Source organism: Gobio gobio (genome assembly GCF_949357685.1).
Source record: "Gobio gobio genome assembly, chromosome: 18".
Taxonomy (NCBI): Eukaryota; Metazoa; Chordata; class Actinopteri; order Cypriniformes; family Gobionidae; genus Gobio; species Gobio gobio.
The window spans coordinates 28,115,407-28,133,545 of NC_137111.1; positions in this window are offsets into that span (position 1 = coordinate 28,115,407).

Below are 18,139 nucleotides of genomic sequence, written 5' to 3' on the forward strand. Positions count from 1 at the left end.
CATTTATCTGACACATATCACCAAGTGAGATTTTTTGTGTCATTTTATCTCAGAAAATGTTCGAAAACTATCCCCTCCGGCAGATGCGGTTTAGAAGAAATGCGGTAAGCATGTGTACGAGACCGTACACTGGAACAGTACACCCCAGCGCTTCAGAGCTGATACATAATGCAAGTAAGTTCTGAACATGAAAGCTGCTTTTCAGTACTACTGTATTTGCAGTTGTTTTGTAGTGTTGAGCAGTCCACATAGCACACATGACAAAGTTTTAGCATTTAAACATCAAACTCAACATTATCGTTGGAGAGAGGGACAATGCGTGCATTGAACAAAGAACAAGGTTTGAGAAATGGAATAAAGCAACTGTGTGTGTTCTTGAGGGACTACGTCTGTGGAGGTAAAGGGGTTCAGAGGGGCTTCCCACAGAGCCCCCATCTCGCCTGAGACGCTAATTACTTTGGGGACCTCGAGATTTCATGGGATTTAAAGCAAAGGGGGGGAAAGATTTTCCAATTTACTCCGATACTTGATGTTTGCTTCCATCAGAGTTGCGATTCGACGTCTAAAAGCAAACACGCTGGGTGCACACTGGTGTATCCTGATAAAGTAAAATGCTATTAAGACACTGTCTGCCTGCAGGGTTTATCCCTCAGGACTGCATATAAGGTAATAATATCCAGGACAAACAAATTGTCCCTCCCAAAAGACACAAAGACACATATATAGGACACAAATTCCCATCATACTTGCATCCAACATTTGCCCGAGAGAAAAATTTTCACATTTCCAAAGACCCTGTGAGCATTTAAAGACGGAAGGAGAGGCTTCGTTTGTTGATGAAGTCATAATTCAGGCGTTTTAATAGAGCAGGACATGGACATTTACTGAGAGCAGTGAAAGGACAATGATCAGTTCGTAGATGAAGACTTGTCCTACACTGCCTTTGTCCTCTACTTTTCTAATATTCAACAAATTCCCTGGAATTGAAAGAAATTCAGAGGCCTTTGCTTGAGTGAGCTATATGCTCTCCATAATTTTAGCATGTGATTATACATGTTGCTAGCATCAGTTATGGTTCCAGTTACTATGGGGGCCAACGCATAATACTGTATCTCACACTGAGATAAAGGGTGTAATTCACTTCTGACAGCTGTTTGCTAAATGCGAAGCTGCTCTTGCGTAAATGAGAGTAAATAAGAAACACTTCGCATAAGATATGCAACCTTTCATGTCACATGGGTAAAAGACTCCCATAATCTTTTAGCACCATATTGATTAATGTGCTTCATATCAATGAAACACACAAACAAAAGTGTCACCTATACTAAATGATGATGCCCTGGCATGACAAATGTTAATTACTTTTTAGACAGTTGAAAAAAGATAAGGCGTAATGCAAGGCAAATGAAAGAGGTTGAAACAAAGCCATAGCGAGCTCGTATATTTCACAGCTTAATACAAACAGAGTCATACTTTATCAACAAAGAGTTCGCATCATAACGCAGATGTGTCCTAACGGAGTACGTTATAAGCTGAGTTGTGTTGCGTGTGTTTACATGTTTATTTGCACGGTTTTCCCAGGCCTACGCGTGTGTTCCCAGCAGGACCCGTTTGAGAACACAATGTGGAGCTGTCATGCCTTTTATTGATGCAAGTAAATGTGAAAGTTATGCAAATGCAGGCAGAGATTTGCATATCACTAAGAATAAGGATAAGTATTTTTGCCTTGACTTCATGCAAATGGCTTAAGAATTAAAGACCATATGGAGCTCATACATCTACATTAATGGGTTATGCAGTCCTCCTCTTTGAAAATAGATTAAGCTGAGTAAGACTTGCATTTCTCCACACTTCAGAATTAGCAAAGGTATTGTGAGAAGCTTTGGTTATCATCTGCTGCTCGACTTGAAAGACCCCCTAAGCACCTGCCCACCCACATGCATAGCTCATTTACCAATAAAATAAAGACTAGAGGAACAGTAAACCACTGCTCGTCTCCATTCGTCCACCGTCAATCCGCTCTCACCATTACCACCAGATTTGACATTTTAACAGGGAAGATGCTTTCATTCAGTGAGAGACCCTAATAAATGTGTAGTGCTTTATGTTGATTAAGCTGGATCAGTAATCTGATTAAAGGAATACTTCACACAAAGAAAAAAAAATCTGTCATTATTTACTCACCATTGTCTTTTTCAAGCTTCGGGTCTTTTGAGGCCTTAGCAATAACTTTGTTTGAGAATCAAAAAAGTAAAATAGTCCAATCAGTGAATGAATTTTTGGGCTTCACAAATTGGAATAAAAATTACGAATTGTAATAGAAAATTACCAGTATGTTGTAAAGAAGTGAATAACACTGATTATCTCTTCATCACGGCACCGGTTAGTGGGTGGGATATATTAGGCAGCATGCGAACATTTTGTCCTCAAAGTTGATGTGTTAGAAGCAGGAAAAATGGGCAAGCGTAAGGATTTGAGCGAGTTTAACAAGGGCCAAATTGTGCAAATTGTGATGGCTAGATGACGGTTCAGAGGTTCTCCAAAATTGTAGCTCTTGTGGGGTGTTTCCGGTTTGCAGTGGTCAGTATCTATCAAAAATGGTCCAAGGAAGGAACAGTGGTGAACCGGCGACAGGGTCATGGCTCATTGATGCACGTGGGGAGCGAAGGCTGGCCCGTGTGGTCCGATCAAACAGACAAGCTACTGTAGCTCAAATTGCTCAAGAAGTTAATGCTGGTTCTGATAGAAAGGTGTCAGAATACACAGTGCATTGCAGTGCATCCACCACCGAAAGTGCCAACAGTGGGCATGTGAGCTGGGCTGTTTTGGCAGCAAAAGGGGGACCAACACAATATTAGGAAGGTGATCATAATGTTATGCCTGATCGGTGTATATCAATATGACTATAAAATGATACAAATAAGTAATTTTATTATAATTATTACTAAATATAAATATTAAACAAAAATATCACTATTATTAATTAAACAATTATAATCATAAAATAGAATTAATCAAATTTAATATTTAACAAAAATAATCCTTTTATTTTATGGTACCATTAGAAAATTACAATACTTATAATAATGGCTGTCCTCTTAATCTTCAAACATTGAGCTTTTATTTTGGGGGGAAAAGTTACTGTAAAGTTAATGTAATTGTATGAACAAGATCAATAGGTTATTGAAAGGTATTGGTTCACAAAAACAGTTTTTTTCATTGATCCAGTTCATGAGTTCAATTTACTGAGCCTGATGTTTCAGCTGCTCACAAGTAAAAGGATAGTTCATCCTAAAGGGATAGTTCATCCAAAAATGAAAATTGCAGGGTTAGAACAACTTGAGTGTGAGTAAATGTAAATGACTGTCATCATTTACATTTACTCACACTCAAGTTGTTCTAAACCTACATGAGTTTCTGTCTACTGTTAAAAGAAGATATTTTGAAGAATGTTGGTAACCAAACAGTAGCTGTGTTTACATGGGCCCTGATAATCTGATTGTAATCGGACTACTATTGCACGGTCAGAATAAAAAAGTAACATGTCAATCGGACCTCATCAATCGGAATGAATTGGCCAAATCCAATTAAAACTTCATTCAAATTGTAAGGGGTGGTTTAAAACTTTTCTAATCCGATCGAGAGGACATGTAAACACTTGATTGGATTAAAAACCGAAACTGGAAAGTTACTGCGCATGTGCAATGTTGTAAAAATGGCGTAATGATGTATGACGCGAAGAACAAGCTTGTTGTTGAATTAAGTGTTATGAATGACTATCGTGTCATTCTAAAATTTTCCTTCCACTGTGAAGTGGAGTGGAGCCCTTGTTTTGGCTGCAGGAATAGGCTTTTTTAAAGGGGTCATGAACTGGATTTTTTCATTATTTTATAATGTTTCCTGAGGTGCACTTATAATGTTAATTTGATTTTTACATACAAAACTGTTATAATTTAGAAATAAATGGCTATTTTCCATCCTGATTTTAGCCCTCTGACTTGAAAGCTCTTGTTCGAAGGGGCGTGTCTGCTGTGAGAATTCAGAGTAAATTACATCTTTGCATATGAAATAAGTATTACATGTGGAACCTTCTTGGATACGTTTACAAACTTTTTACCAATACAGCTGTCAAAATTAATGAATCGTGAAAAGTGTTGATTATTGCATTTTATTTAGATCTATTCCCATCACATGGAAGGTTGCAGTGATGAGCATTGAGCAGATGACAGACAAGTCTGTTGACATGTCTGTTGATCGTGTAAACGCAGTGATCTCATTGCAACGCAATTTCGCACTCTCACGAAATGCTTTGTGTCCAGTGTCCAGATAAACTCGAGCTGTGTGATCAACAGCCTCAGCCATTCTAAAGAGAGCGTTCTTTATAGTAAAAATAACTAGGATTATTGATTATGGATTTAAGTGTCATTACCAGTTTACAAATGAAATACGTTACTTACAGTTTGCAGGGTTCTTGCTGGTTCCAGAACAGTAGGGACAGCCTGATCTTTGAGCAAAAGTTTTTGGACATGCTGAGTTCACATACTCGTTCCTCTGAAAAACAATGCTACAACCAGTTATTTTACTTTGAAATGTGCATTTTGTGTCGGAATTTTGTTTTGGTCTGTGCAATACCACACGTTGCCAGTTTATCCAATAGTATTTTGATACCACAGGTTGCCAGTTGGTGGAAAACACAGTTTATTGCGGCCATAGAAACCAGCAAACAAACTGGGTCAGAGATCGCAGATTCTACCTGACCTAAAAAGATTCGGCATCCATCTAAAAATCTCTATGAGCGGAAGCACATTAAAACACAGATAAATCAACGTATCAACTTACAGTTTAAGTCTCCTCACCTTCCATTGTCAATTACCATCGTTCCTGTTCCTCTAACTGGCAACCCGTGTGATTGTTGAGTCTGAGGAGGAGGGGGCGGGGGAAACAATATTTTGAATTTGGAATGCAGTACCCATTTCAACCACTAGCTGTCATTCTCACATACAGCACCTTTAAAAATAAACTGAATCCATTTCTCTCACACATCGGGATCCTTCGGAAGCTTATGCAAAGATTATGTTTTTCCCACAGCCAGGAACAGCACAACCTCATACAGCACAAACATCGCAACCTTGTTATTATCACAATATTATCATAAACAACTACTTTAGATCCACTCGCTGCTCATCGACTGAACATCAGTGGGCGGGGACAACGATGCGATGATTGGCTTTGTTGTCTTGCTCCAGAGGCAGGCGTAGCAAATGATTGTGCCCCTGTGATGTCACATGCCACCTCGGATCCAAACAAAGCTTTTTTACAGCTCGATTATATAAATGCTTTTTTATTGATGACGAGGATGTTTTAAGTTATGGAACTTGTAGGATGTATTAATGATACAAAGACCTCTTATATGCCAAAAGATCATGGAAAATTTGATTTCTAATGTCATGACCCCTTTAATGTTTGATTAATATAAGCAGCATGAAACAACGGTTAATGTGCTCGTCATCTCCTAATTAGGACACAAAATAGATAAATATTAAGTCTGCTCTTTAAAACAAAGAAAAGAAGCAATTTAGGAGAATAGTATGCACACACAGAGGGAAACTCTGTACATGTATATTGTGCAGTGTGCTCATCAGCTCATATTTATATATATACACACATCAACCCATACACAATACATTATTTAGTGTTCACGTAAACACTACGTTCGTATTCATCAATCGTAATTAATGAATTATTTTCGACTGTAACAAAAGGTGTTTCAGTTTCTGATCCCCATTGACTTACATAGTATTTTTCAATTGGTATTCAATGGGGACCAGCAACAGTGTGGTTACCAACATTCTTATGTGTTCAACAGTAGAAAGAAACTTATACAGGTTTAAAACAGCTTGATGGTGAGTAAATTATGTCAATTTTCATTTTTGGGTGAACTATCCCTTGAACAGCTCAATGAAGGGAAAGGTTATCAGGGAATAATTTAAATCGGTTCATCACACAAAGTTATCATATGGCTTCAGAAGATGTGGAAAATAGTAAACAAAATAGACATTTTTTGTTCCACTGAAGGATAAAACTCATGACAATGAGTAAATGATGACTGAATTTTCAATTTTAAGTGAAAGTGCAGAAAGTCAGAGAGAAAAGGGAGGGGAGACAGCAGATGAAAGAGAGGATAAAAGAAGAGAATAAATGCAAACATATTGACAAATTTAGAAGTATAATTGTTTGTGTATGAGAGTTTGTGCATATACCTATTGTCTGTAGGGGGAGGCATCATTAAATGATAGAGGTCTACATTAATGGATAAATGCCATGGATTTCTCTTTTAATTGACCACTCGGTGAGCGAAATGTCAGCCTCTGCAGCTCTGCCGGGTCGTAGATGGGGCTTAAGTGTGTGTTGTGTGTGTGTACATGTGTGTGTGTGTGTGTGTGTGTGTGTGTGTGTGTGTGTGTGTGTGTGTGTGTGTGTGTGTGTCAGACAGAATAAAACCTCTGAGAATGGGGAGATGGAAGAGACAATAAGTCGTGGTGAGAAAGCGTTGTGAGGGAGCTATAGTGTAATTAGAGAGCAGGATAGCGGCTTTCTGCAAAGACATGGAACAGAGTCTGGGGAACAGGGACAGGTACAAACAGGCTGGGTGTGTGTGGGTAAGGACATTAAACAGTATTTTTTTTGTGGTATTTCAGGGCAAACACCTACGTCACTCACTTCTTTTGACAAGCACATCAAACTAACTCCTCTCTCAGCTCCTTTCAATGACCTAAGAGGCTCATCCTGTCTGTTTGAGATGGCCATGCCCTCTGCACATGACCTTATGTCTTCTATAATGTGTCAAGTGGATTTTCCTTCAAATACTACTGTCCCTCTGCTTGGGTTAAGTACCTTTTGCTGGAAGATTCATATTGATGTATTGAGTCATTAAGCTCCACCATCATTGTGAGGCTCAAGGGCTACAAGACCATAGAATGAGATTGATTTGCATCCCTGTGATTTCCTTGAATGTTAACTTAAGTTGTGCCACTGGGTTCTCAGTCAATCGCGCCATTTGTGCATAAAATTAGAGATGGATAGATACATGGATAGATCGATAGATAGATTTTAATTTATGATCATATTTTAACATTTTAATTAATATTAATTTTCAGTAGTAGTAGTAGTATTCGTAGTAGTAGTAATAATAATACAAATAATAAAAATTAATTTGTTTACAAAGTACCAAAGTCATAACTGCTATAGACGTAAGAAGGTTAAGGCCAATTTATACTTCTGCGTCGAGTATACGCCGTAGCTATGCCGTAGGCTGTGTGATGCGCGCGTACCCTACGACGTACCCTGACGCGCACCTCTCCAAAAATGTAACAACGTGTAAATTCTATGCGGACCGCAAGCGCTGTGATTGGTCTGCCAGAACCCCTCCCTCAGGTCAATAAATAAATAAATCTGTGATGTGTGTGTGTGTGTGTGTCCAGAAATGGGATGTTAGTTTCATTCTTATATCGGCTATTTAACACAATATTTTGTAGTCCAGAGATTTTTTATGTTAGTGAATAAATACATAGATCCGCTGTGTATAGTTTATTTATTTTCTCATTAAAACCAAAGATGCTAATCAGTGATTGTATATCAAGAACAGGGACACATTAGGATGCATTTCGTTTTGTGATTTCAACGGAATGAATAGTCTCCGCAACAGCAATCAATTGAAGCGCTCGTCTGTGCATGAGCCAACGATACTGAAAAAAGCGCCACAAGCACTGCATGATTTCAAAAATGCATTCCAGCGCCATATCGCCTATGTAACTCTACTAATCAACTAGAGATGCTTAATTTGTATTACATACAACAACTCAAGCTGCAAGAAAAGCCGCTATCTGACGCCATGACGGCTGCTGATACTCCGACAATGTAAACAAGCTGCTTCTTCTTCGGCATTTGCCTTGATACTGTGGGTTACCATCAACATGCCCGTGGACACTGCTAACTAGCGGTCTGCATGTGGAATTGCACATTGACGCGGACAACAACGCAGAAGTATAAATGAAAACCAACTCGTTATTTGCGCCGTAGAGGATACGGCGTAGGTCCGACGCAGAAGTATAAATCAGCCTTTAGTGTAGGGCAGGGATCCTCAAATCTGGCCCACGAGATACACTTCCCTGCAGAGTTTAGCTTTAACCCTAATCAAACACACCTGAACATGCTAATCAATGTCTTCAGGTTCATCAGAAAATCACAGGTAGGTGAGTTTGATCAGGGTTGGACCCAAACTCTGCAGCGCATTGGCCCTCCAGGGCAAGATTTGAGGAACCCTGGTGTAGGGGGATAGAATATACAGTATAAAAACCATTACGCCTATGGAGAGTCCCCGTAAAACATATTCAAGAGTGAGTGTGTGTGTGTATTAGGGGTGTAATGGTACATGTGTAATGGTACATGTATTTGTACAGAACCGCTTCGGTACAGGGCTTACGGTACGCTGCACGTGTGTACCGAACGGTTACGAATGCAATCTTTAGCAGTTAGCTTGTTTTAAGCACGGAACACACTTCAATCCAAGTTCCCACACGAACACATTAAGTATTCAGTCCATTTTATTACCAAATTCAAAAGATAAATGCCGTTTTGACGCTCTTTAAATGTGACGTGCCTGCTCACTGTTTATGCATGTCAGTTCAAGCGGCGGCACGGCGCACGTGTGAACTCGCGATCATCTCTTCCTAAAAAAGAAACATGAATTAATATCTTAAGGTATGTTGAGGATACATTACAACTTACTGAAATGTATCATATGTCTTGTAATTGCTCAATCAGTGTTTCAACCGCGGAAAGACGTCAATAAAACAGCTTGTAATGTCACATAGCATTACATTTACCTCAGGAGTCATTCAGTGTCCACAGCTGTTAGTTCACTGGAGAAATCAACTCTTTCGCTAAATATATGCACTATATTAGCCTATATATATTAATTATATCCTACTTAACCTGTAAGTGTCAGCTGTCAAAATTAATGAATCGTGAAAAGTGTTGATTATTGCATTTTATTTAGATAATTAGATTTACCACTATTTAATAAAAATAAATAAAAAGCAATTTTGTGAAACTGCTGTACCGAACCGTGACTTCAAAACCGAGGTACGTACCGAACCGTCAGTTTTGTGTACCATTACACCCCTAATGTATAAATAAAGTGTTTTATTTAAGTAACTTGCACAAACAGAATACTTTCCTGAGAACGAGTCAAAACTTTCCAAAGCTACTTATAACTCATAACTATTATTTTGGTAATACCACAGGAACCACAACCATATATAAAGCTGTACTGTTGTCATGCTGTTGTGAATATTGTCTCCAAGTGCAAATGGAGGGGCAGAACCAGTGGCACCTTGTATTAAAATGCAAGCAATAATAGTGTGCATATTTTTAATTTCATAATGCAACCTGATCCCTATTGGCAGCTTGTAGGCTGAGCCTGCTTGCGTCGGGCAGTCAGGATCCCCATTTATCTAACGTGGGCTGCCAGTAAACCCAGCCAAATGCAGCTATCGCTCATTACCAAGCCATATCCAGGAATGGATCCTGCAAACTCCTACTCCATTCTAGAACAGTGACAGCCCTGAACAACACCAGTGACAGGCCTGTGCTGTGACAGTTCAGCAGAAAGGTCACGTTCAACCCAGAGACAGCAGAACAGATGCCATCCATGGGATGTTTAGCTAGTTTAAGGAAGGAACTTGAGGCATAGAGCTCATTTAGGCTCTTATATTATTTCTACCCCAAAACAGGTAAACAGCAGAGGTACACTATGCAGGCATAGAGCAACAAAGATAACATAACTATGCTAAGCTAAAAACAAGAATAGTGAACTTTTCTACATCTAACCCGCCACAGAATCTAAAACTTTAAAAAGAACTGTGTCAGATGTCAATGTGCTGAACTCTATACTGAGGTGCTAACCTCTTCAAGCTTCACAAAGAAAAACACTCTAGCTGTTACACAACTCAGTTACTCAGCTACTAGCTGATATCTTGCTGTAAATTATAGAATAGGCCTGTATTTATACACACAGGCCCCGTTTACACTTGGTATCGATTGGATCACAAATGGACCCACTAAATACAGGTGTAAACGGGATCTAAAACATTTTGAGGTTGTCCACTTTCAACCACTTTCAAAGGTAGTTGAAAACACAGCCACTGTGTTCGAACAGCCACAAAAGACTGCCTACTCTCCGCCTACTGACCTAATGTGGAAACATTATGGGAAACGTGCTAGCCAGACGGGATTTAAACTTTGTCAGTTGAAGACCAAGTTTGGTTTGAGGAGGACAAACGTACCAAGCACAATTGATGTTCTCTCACCATTCCTGATTTCTAACTCTCACTCATTCCACGTTTGCTGTGGTCTTGCGGCTGTCAGAGCAGAAAAACAAACGCTGTTTTTCCATCGTCTCTGGCACATTCATATGTAAATTGCGTGGGCCTATATTTGTGAAAAAGCCCATACATTTATCCGCCCATAGACACTCCCCTCAAAGAAATCAGGACAGAAGTGGTTGAAAGTGGACAAAAGAGATGGATTAAAACAAACGGGTGTGTCTCCTCGTCTACTTGTGATCCGATCAACAAAAACTCATCTTAATACCAGGTGTAAATAGGGCCACACACACACAAACATGTTTACTTAGCTATCTAAAAGGGAACATTGCATAGATTTATTTTTGTATGTAGCTAGTTATTCACAAGTTCACACTTATAAATAATCAGATTAAAGTACTTGGCGTGCTGTTTGAGGGGAGGGCTCCGAGTTCAAAATATGGCCCAAACTAGGGCTGTACGATTAATCGAAAAATAACCGAAACCGACATTCAGAACCTCTAACCAACGTATTTTTCCCATGTCGGTTATTTCGGTTTTCACGTGACTCCGCCCCGTCAGTCACATCAAGTGCAGTTTGCAGGCACACAGAGAGATGCAGGAGCAGTTATCTGTGTTTATAGATGCCCAGAATCACTATAGTAACTGCATGTTTTACACAGTTTATACAACAGGTCAGTTAATTGCTGTTCTTATAGCCTATACGCGCTGCCACCGACACACACACACACAGACACAGACGGCGCGCGCAAGCCCCGAAGCCGCTTTCACTTTCGTGCTCATAAAGTTTGTTAAAGTATGCGTTTAAGGCTTGCCAGTTTCAACATTTAAAGCGATTGTGCACTATTCAAAAACAACAATACGTTTCCGTTCAGTGCTCAGCTTTTTTCTGTGACACACAGAGCCGAGCCGTGTCGCGTCTCTGACAACACGCGCGCGCGCCCTGAAGGCAGATCTTTCACCTGCGTCCTCGCAAAGCTTGTCATTTGTATGTGGTTTAAGCCCTGCCAGTTTGAACATTAAAGCGAGTTTCGACCATCAGATGTGTATTATGTTGAACTAATGCCTGATATATTGTGACAAACGAACACTCAGATCTAGCTTGCACATCACGTGAAGATCGCACGCAGAGGAGCGCAGAAACGCAGTGTCAACGCTGTCCTGTGACTAAAGTAAAGTCACTAAAGTAGCTTAGAAACTCAACCGTTATAGGCATACATTTTAATACCTTTGCAGTAAGTACAAACCACAGCTTAATAATGAATAGAGACGGTATGAGTAATTCACACACACAATCACTCTCTCATTGATGCATTCAGATGAATGTAATGTAGTTCTACTGTGTTCATTTATCTGCATCTGATGTACAACAAACATAAATCTGCCCCATAGACAATAACTGCTGAAAGTGAACCGTTTCCAACAAGTATTTTAAAATCACAAAAAAAAAAAATCCACCTTTAATAGTAGAAAATATTTACAGTACAAACCTTATCAGGAACTTACTCAAAAACCTTATGAGGGCAAAAAAGCAAAAAAGCTAAATAGTCGTTCATTAATCGTAATCGAGGTCAAATGTTCAATTAATCGAGGTTTTTATTTTTGGTCAAATCGTTACAGCCCTAGCCCAAACCCAGAGTACTTCCCCCTTAACTCTGGCTGGGATAGGAACCAGCCAATAGTGAGGAGTCGGGGTGGGATGCAGAAAACTGTCGAGAAACATAGGCGAGTCGGCTAAGTGTATAGGCCTCCTCTTATGCTGATTGGATAGATCATTTGAACGTGTTTAGCTCACTTCTGGAGACAAATTTGTCCCCAAAATATGGTTAGGTATAGCACACACACACACGCATCTCTCGGTTCTATCAGTGCAAGCAAAATTAGAGAAATAAAGAATAAGTTTGTTGGAACAGTCAGTACGGTTTCACCTTGCCTCCAGGCAAAAGATTCAAGAAAAAGATGGATAGTAACGAAAGCTTAAAAACTTCCCTTTCTTTTCCTCCCTTTTACTTGCAAGCTACTGTAAAAATTAAGAAATTCAAGCAGTTCCACATTTAAAATGTGTCATCTATCTTCTCCATTACAAACTGGTATGCCTTCTCTCCCTCTCAGACACACATGATTTTTCCCCCCGCATTCTTTGAAGCCGTGTGCCTCAGGAGCTCAGGGGGCGCTTCAGGTTTGGTGTGGACCTATCAGTGCCAGACAAGGCGTTGGGATTACACACACACAAGATTAAACCAGCACCTCCGCCTGCTGGGATTTCAACCAATTATCAGTTGCCGTCTCACAGGTCTCATGCGAGAGCCGAGACCAGACTGAGGATGAAGTCAACCCCGCTGTTTCCCATGTCCATCTCATGTCCAGTGTCCTGTCACATGGAGATAAACACAGCACGCCTGGAAGCTCAGTGTATCACACAAAATCTAATCTCGCAATTTAGCTGCGAGAAGCCTGCTGCTTGAGCGCTTGTTGTGCTTGAGTGTGTGCACCGCCTGTGTCTTTTGTTTCAATGGTGAGCGACATAAAATGGGATTCAGAGGGTAAGAGACTGCTTTTAGGTGGCCACACAAAAGAAGGGCTCTTTGTTGCAGAGTGCAAGTGTGGTAAATTGAAGGACCCTTGTGGGCGCCAGAGAAAGTGAGAGGAACTGAGTGTAATGAGAGCACTCAAACACCATATGCTGCTCTCCTGCTCCCAAGGTTGCCTTTTATTTGGCTCCTGCTTTTGAAAGTGTGTGAGTCTTTGGTAAAGGCAAGCCAAAGTGACCCTGGAAAGTGCACCGTCCCCTCGCTCCACTGTCCCGTAGCGGTTCCGGCCACGAAAGGACCTCTAGTATGCCCTGGAAAACCCTGAAGACAAAATGCCACACACAACACCAGCAAAGCCCACAAGCTCGATGCCTAAGGTCTCATTTGTACTTCGAGGTCTGTTATCTCAGCCCACCAGGGTTTTGTGAGGCAGTGACGGGGACGAGGGGACTACGTGTAGGTCAACATAGGTAACTGACCACAATACAATTTTCACACTGTCAACACCTTTATTCCAATGTAGAAGTAGAACACTAGGTGTGAAATAATCATCAAGGGATTTTAGGGCCAATGATGGTAGGTGTCAAAACACATCACAAATCATGGGTTGTAAAGGACACACATGAACCTGCCAGCCCATTCTCATGAGAAAACATAACTATTTTACATAGCGGAAATGTATGATTTTCAGAAATGAGCGTAAGCACCCAATTTGTAGAGGAAATTGTCCACCTACTGTATACCTAACCATTGGTGGGGTGTAAGCACAAATTAATTGAAAGTTAAAATTGGTACAAATTCATGTAAATTAGCAACTAATTGACAAAAAAAGTAAAATAGTTTGAGTTGGAACCTGCCTAGTAGTGGACAGTGACACCTGTTCACTATTAGGGAGGTTGTGTGTGTGTGTGTGTGTGTATGTGCACATTACTGGTCTACAGTCACTGCCAGTGTGAAGACGATCGACAGATGCAGAGTAGCGTCACTAAAATGGCTATGTTTTAGGTGAGCAGTACCAAGTTAATCTTTAGCGGTCCATCTCTCTTCATGCTTCAAAGCTCCTCTTCAGATAGGTTGCGGTATTTGAAAGCTATTAAAGCCGCTGTTCAATCAATGAAGCTACAAAGTGCTGAATCAGAGGGTCTAAGAGAAAAAGGGAGTATGTCTCTCATGCGTGCATGTATGTGTTTGGTTTGGATGGTTAGCTCCCGTTGTAGCTCCCGTTGTGGTTAAAAAACATATTTCTCTGTTGATTGGCAATCAAAATTAAGAGTATATTTGGACAATTTTTTTCTTTTCTTTCTGTAATTTGACAAAAAGAAAACTGACATTTTGGAACCACTTTACCTCTTTCAAGTGCTCCATCAGCTAAATGGGATTGTGGGATATCATCCACAGCAACACAGGACAAAGTACACAAACCCTGTACTTGACTTAAAATACAGATGCGCAGATTAAATATTACTCCAGTAAAATGTAATACTTAAATTTTTACTGGAGTAGAAATTTCAAAGTACTTACTTTTAAATGTACCGATAATACTTTTCAAACATTTTTGGAAAGAAATTAATACTTTTATTCAGCAAGGATGCATTAAATTGATCAAAAGTGACAGTAGGTTTATTTATCTAGTTAATTTAAATTATATAAAAATATATATATACTTTTATTCAGCTTTGCCATCATAGGAATAACTTACATTATAAAACATATTAAAATAAAAAAAATATTGAATTAAAACATAATAATATTACAGTTTTACTGTATTTTTGATCATATAAATGCAGACTTGGTGAGCATAAGAGACTTCTAGTAAGAGAAAAATCTTACTAACCGTAGTCGTTTGAACGGTAGAGTGCTGTAAATAAAGCACAGTTCTATAAAGACTAGCATTTATTATATGTCAGCCATTTGATAGACTCCATCCTCCTGTTAAAAATACCTATTTAAAGAGAGAGGAGGGATCTAATGTCCCAGACACACAGATAGGATAAAGCCTAAATAGGTTAGACTTCAGTCTTGGCGTTATTATGAATTATAAGGAGCAGCTCTGAGGATCATATTCCTCCCGGTTCTTGGCTATATTTTTTGACAAGACCAATTCAATTTTACGTTTATCTGTGAAAAGAAAGCCAGTTGTTATGATAACACTGCTTGAGATGTGACTGAGTTGTTAACTGCTACAATCAGATCAGTAGAATTCACAAACGAATCATTCAGTTGAAACTGTGAACTGGTTTAAATGGATTATTGAAAAGAATTGGCTCATTCATTCATGAATTTGCTATCGGGTTCTGATTTATACATTTCAAACTAATGAGGATGTGCTTTTCTGAAATGTTGTGAAGTTAAAAGTCATATATTATGCTTTCAAATGTAGTGAAGGAAAAATAGTTAAAAGTTTCCCTAAATCAAAATACATCTAAAAAATTTCTCAAAAAATACAGTTACTGTCCAGAAAAATGAATGAAAACTTCATAGAAATATAAACAACAAAGAACTATAACAATTAATATTCTAAATAATATAAACGATATAAATAAAAATAAAATAACACTGATTCCTACAATCGCATGCATGTGCAAGAAGCATTTTTGAGTTTTCAGAGGCTGTCATTATTCACATCAAACATGAACCAGCGTCACTCAATGCTTATCTTTACTGCTGCTAGCCGTGATATGATACTTAATCACATGAGCTGCCAAATGCTTCCAGATGGCATTTGTTAAGATAACAGCTTTCAGGCTCCATACCTATGTGGCACAGCAAGACGGATACAAACATCTGGACACCGCAACTCAGCCACACAAAAAGTGATCATTTAAGACCTTCAAAACAGGACATTTACCTGTGAGGCTAATGAGATTAATTCATTCCAAAAAAACAATAATAACTTCAGAGACAGAATAAATGATGTATGAAAGTGATGACCAGGGTGGTGCATATCATTTCCCAGAATGCACTAGAGCTGCTGGACTGTGAAATGAGTTCCTGTTCGACTGTATTGGTGTTTCCCTGATTACTTGTAATGAAGTCTATTAGTTCACCAATGCATTTGTACTAGTTTTACAGTCCATGACTAGTTACACCAGATGCACTCTATGTAGTTCCTATTCATTTGAATGCTTTTGATACACAACTACACACATTAGTGGGGGGGGGGGGGTTATTTAGCGCTTTGTTTCTCAGGCGTTATGGACTAATGAGTGTACATATGCTTCTAACAGCTGCGATTTGACAGAGTCGATGGATATGTTATGTTTTTGTGCAACAGATAATAATCAAAAAAATGCTGAATTGTTTCAACCCATGTTTGGGTCAAATATGGACAAGCCCAATTGTTGGGTTTAAAAATGAAAACCAGTGGTTGGGTTTGTCCAGCATTTTTGAAAGTGCAATTGTATCATATAATGGTACCATGTCCTAAACACAGTGAAATCGGAAACCAGCACTTCAAGTGCAATGGATTCAAGAGATTATTTGAATTGCTCAGGTCATTTGCATGGCAGCAGTACAGGCAAATCCATATGATCGTTTGGAACCTGATCCCCATGATCCCATGGGCTCTTACTAGAGATAGGTCAAAGCCCAGAACAGGTTGTGCTGGTCACCGCTTTCTGCGAGAACATAATAGTTCTCCTAAAGTGTGTCCATGTTTTAAGATAATATTTCACATGCAAATTTCCAGGCTTCTCTATGACGCATGTGACTTTGTAAAAACAAATGAACGTGACACCGATTTGTCGGTTTGGCTTCAATAAAGTAGGTAAATGTGTTCATGCTATCCATTCGCTACGCGGTCAAATCTTCTAACCGCTTCGGCTTCTGTTAATATAATCATGTCAGTGGAAATTTCCCAAAGTCTTGCTCATATTTGCATTCAATATTCATCATATTCTCAAATTTTCCTACCCATGATCACCCCAATGAATAAATAAAATACAAAAAAGGGAAAGTGGTGATTATGTCCGTCTTGTTTACTTTAGACAATGACTGTGAGTCAGTTCTGACTGTGAAGTGTCCTTGGAAACTCAACTTTTTTATATCTCAATTAAAACAACCCCACAGGCCCTCTAACAAAGGTCTAATATTATTGCAATCGCTCTCATCTCTCCACTTAAACAAACCCCTAACAAAATGGTAAGACATGTATCCCTTAAAGGGATAGTTCACTCAAAAATGTTAATTATGCCATGAAGCACATGTCGTTTGTTTTTGCCCATTCGAAGAAATTCAGAATTTCAGTTTCAAAATATCCTTCTTTCTGCTCCTGTTTGACTGGAAAAATAGTCAAACAGGTTTAGAGTGACATTTGTCTGTCAGGCACACTTTGGCGTAACGTGGAACCAGCAAACCAACTGGGGCTTTAGAAATCACAGATCTCATATCCCCTGCCAGACTTCAGCGCTTGATCTCAGGAACAAGGCTGGTAAACCTTTATAGTCTTCATACAGAAGTATGGGACACGCATCAAACAAACTCACTGGGATCGATGTTTTGGATCATTTATATACTTTTAAAGTGGATTTACACATTTATCTCCATTAAAAGCTATTTCTACTAAAGGAGGTTGAAGACTTCACGGTAACAAACCAATTAACCAGGGGCTCTGGAAATGATCAACAATAAATCAGGATATTATGTAACTCATTTCCCTCTGTCAGGATGAGAAGCCATTTGCAGCTTGAGAAAGCTGAGAAAGAAGCATTGTTTACTTTTGTTTTCTCCCAAACACAATGACAATTAGTCTAGCACTGAGTATAGAGCACTTTATTTTAAAAACATTATTTTATCAAGATTAAATTGAACAAGATGAACAGCCTTTTACAATAGCAATTTAATTTTATTTACATATTTATATACAAACAATATATATAAAATGTGTATAAAATATACACGACTCCACACCAGCTTAGAGATCCACTCAACTTTTACTCAAATCAATGTAGAAAACGCCGCACAAAGGTATTGCTCTTTACAACGTCGGACACATAACGGTAATTAATATGATTAGCCTTTTGCTTGACAGCTAATAATGTGTTGCTAATGTCGCACAAACCATGTCTGCCTTCTAAAAATCAGCATCCTTAGAACGCGTTGAACATCATAAACATCAGTGGAGAAAGGCATAGTTCATAACATACATCATATACATTCACCCGCTATATAATGTACACAATTTTTCATCAACAGAAACATATATCGGAAATGTATTTTCTTGAG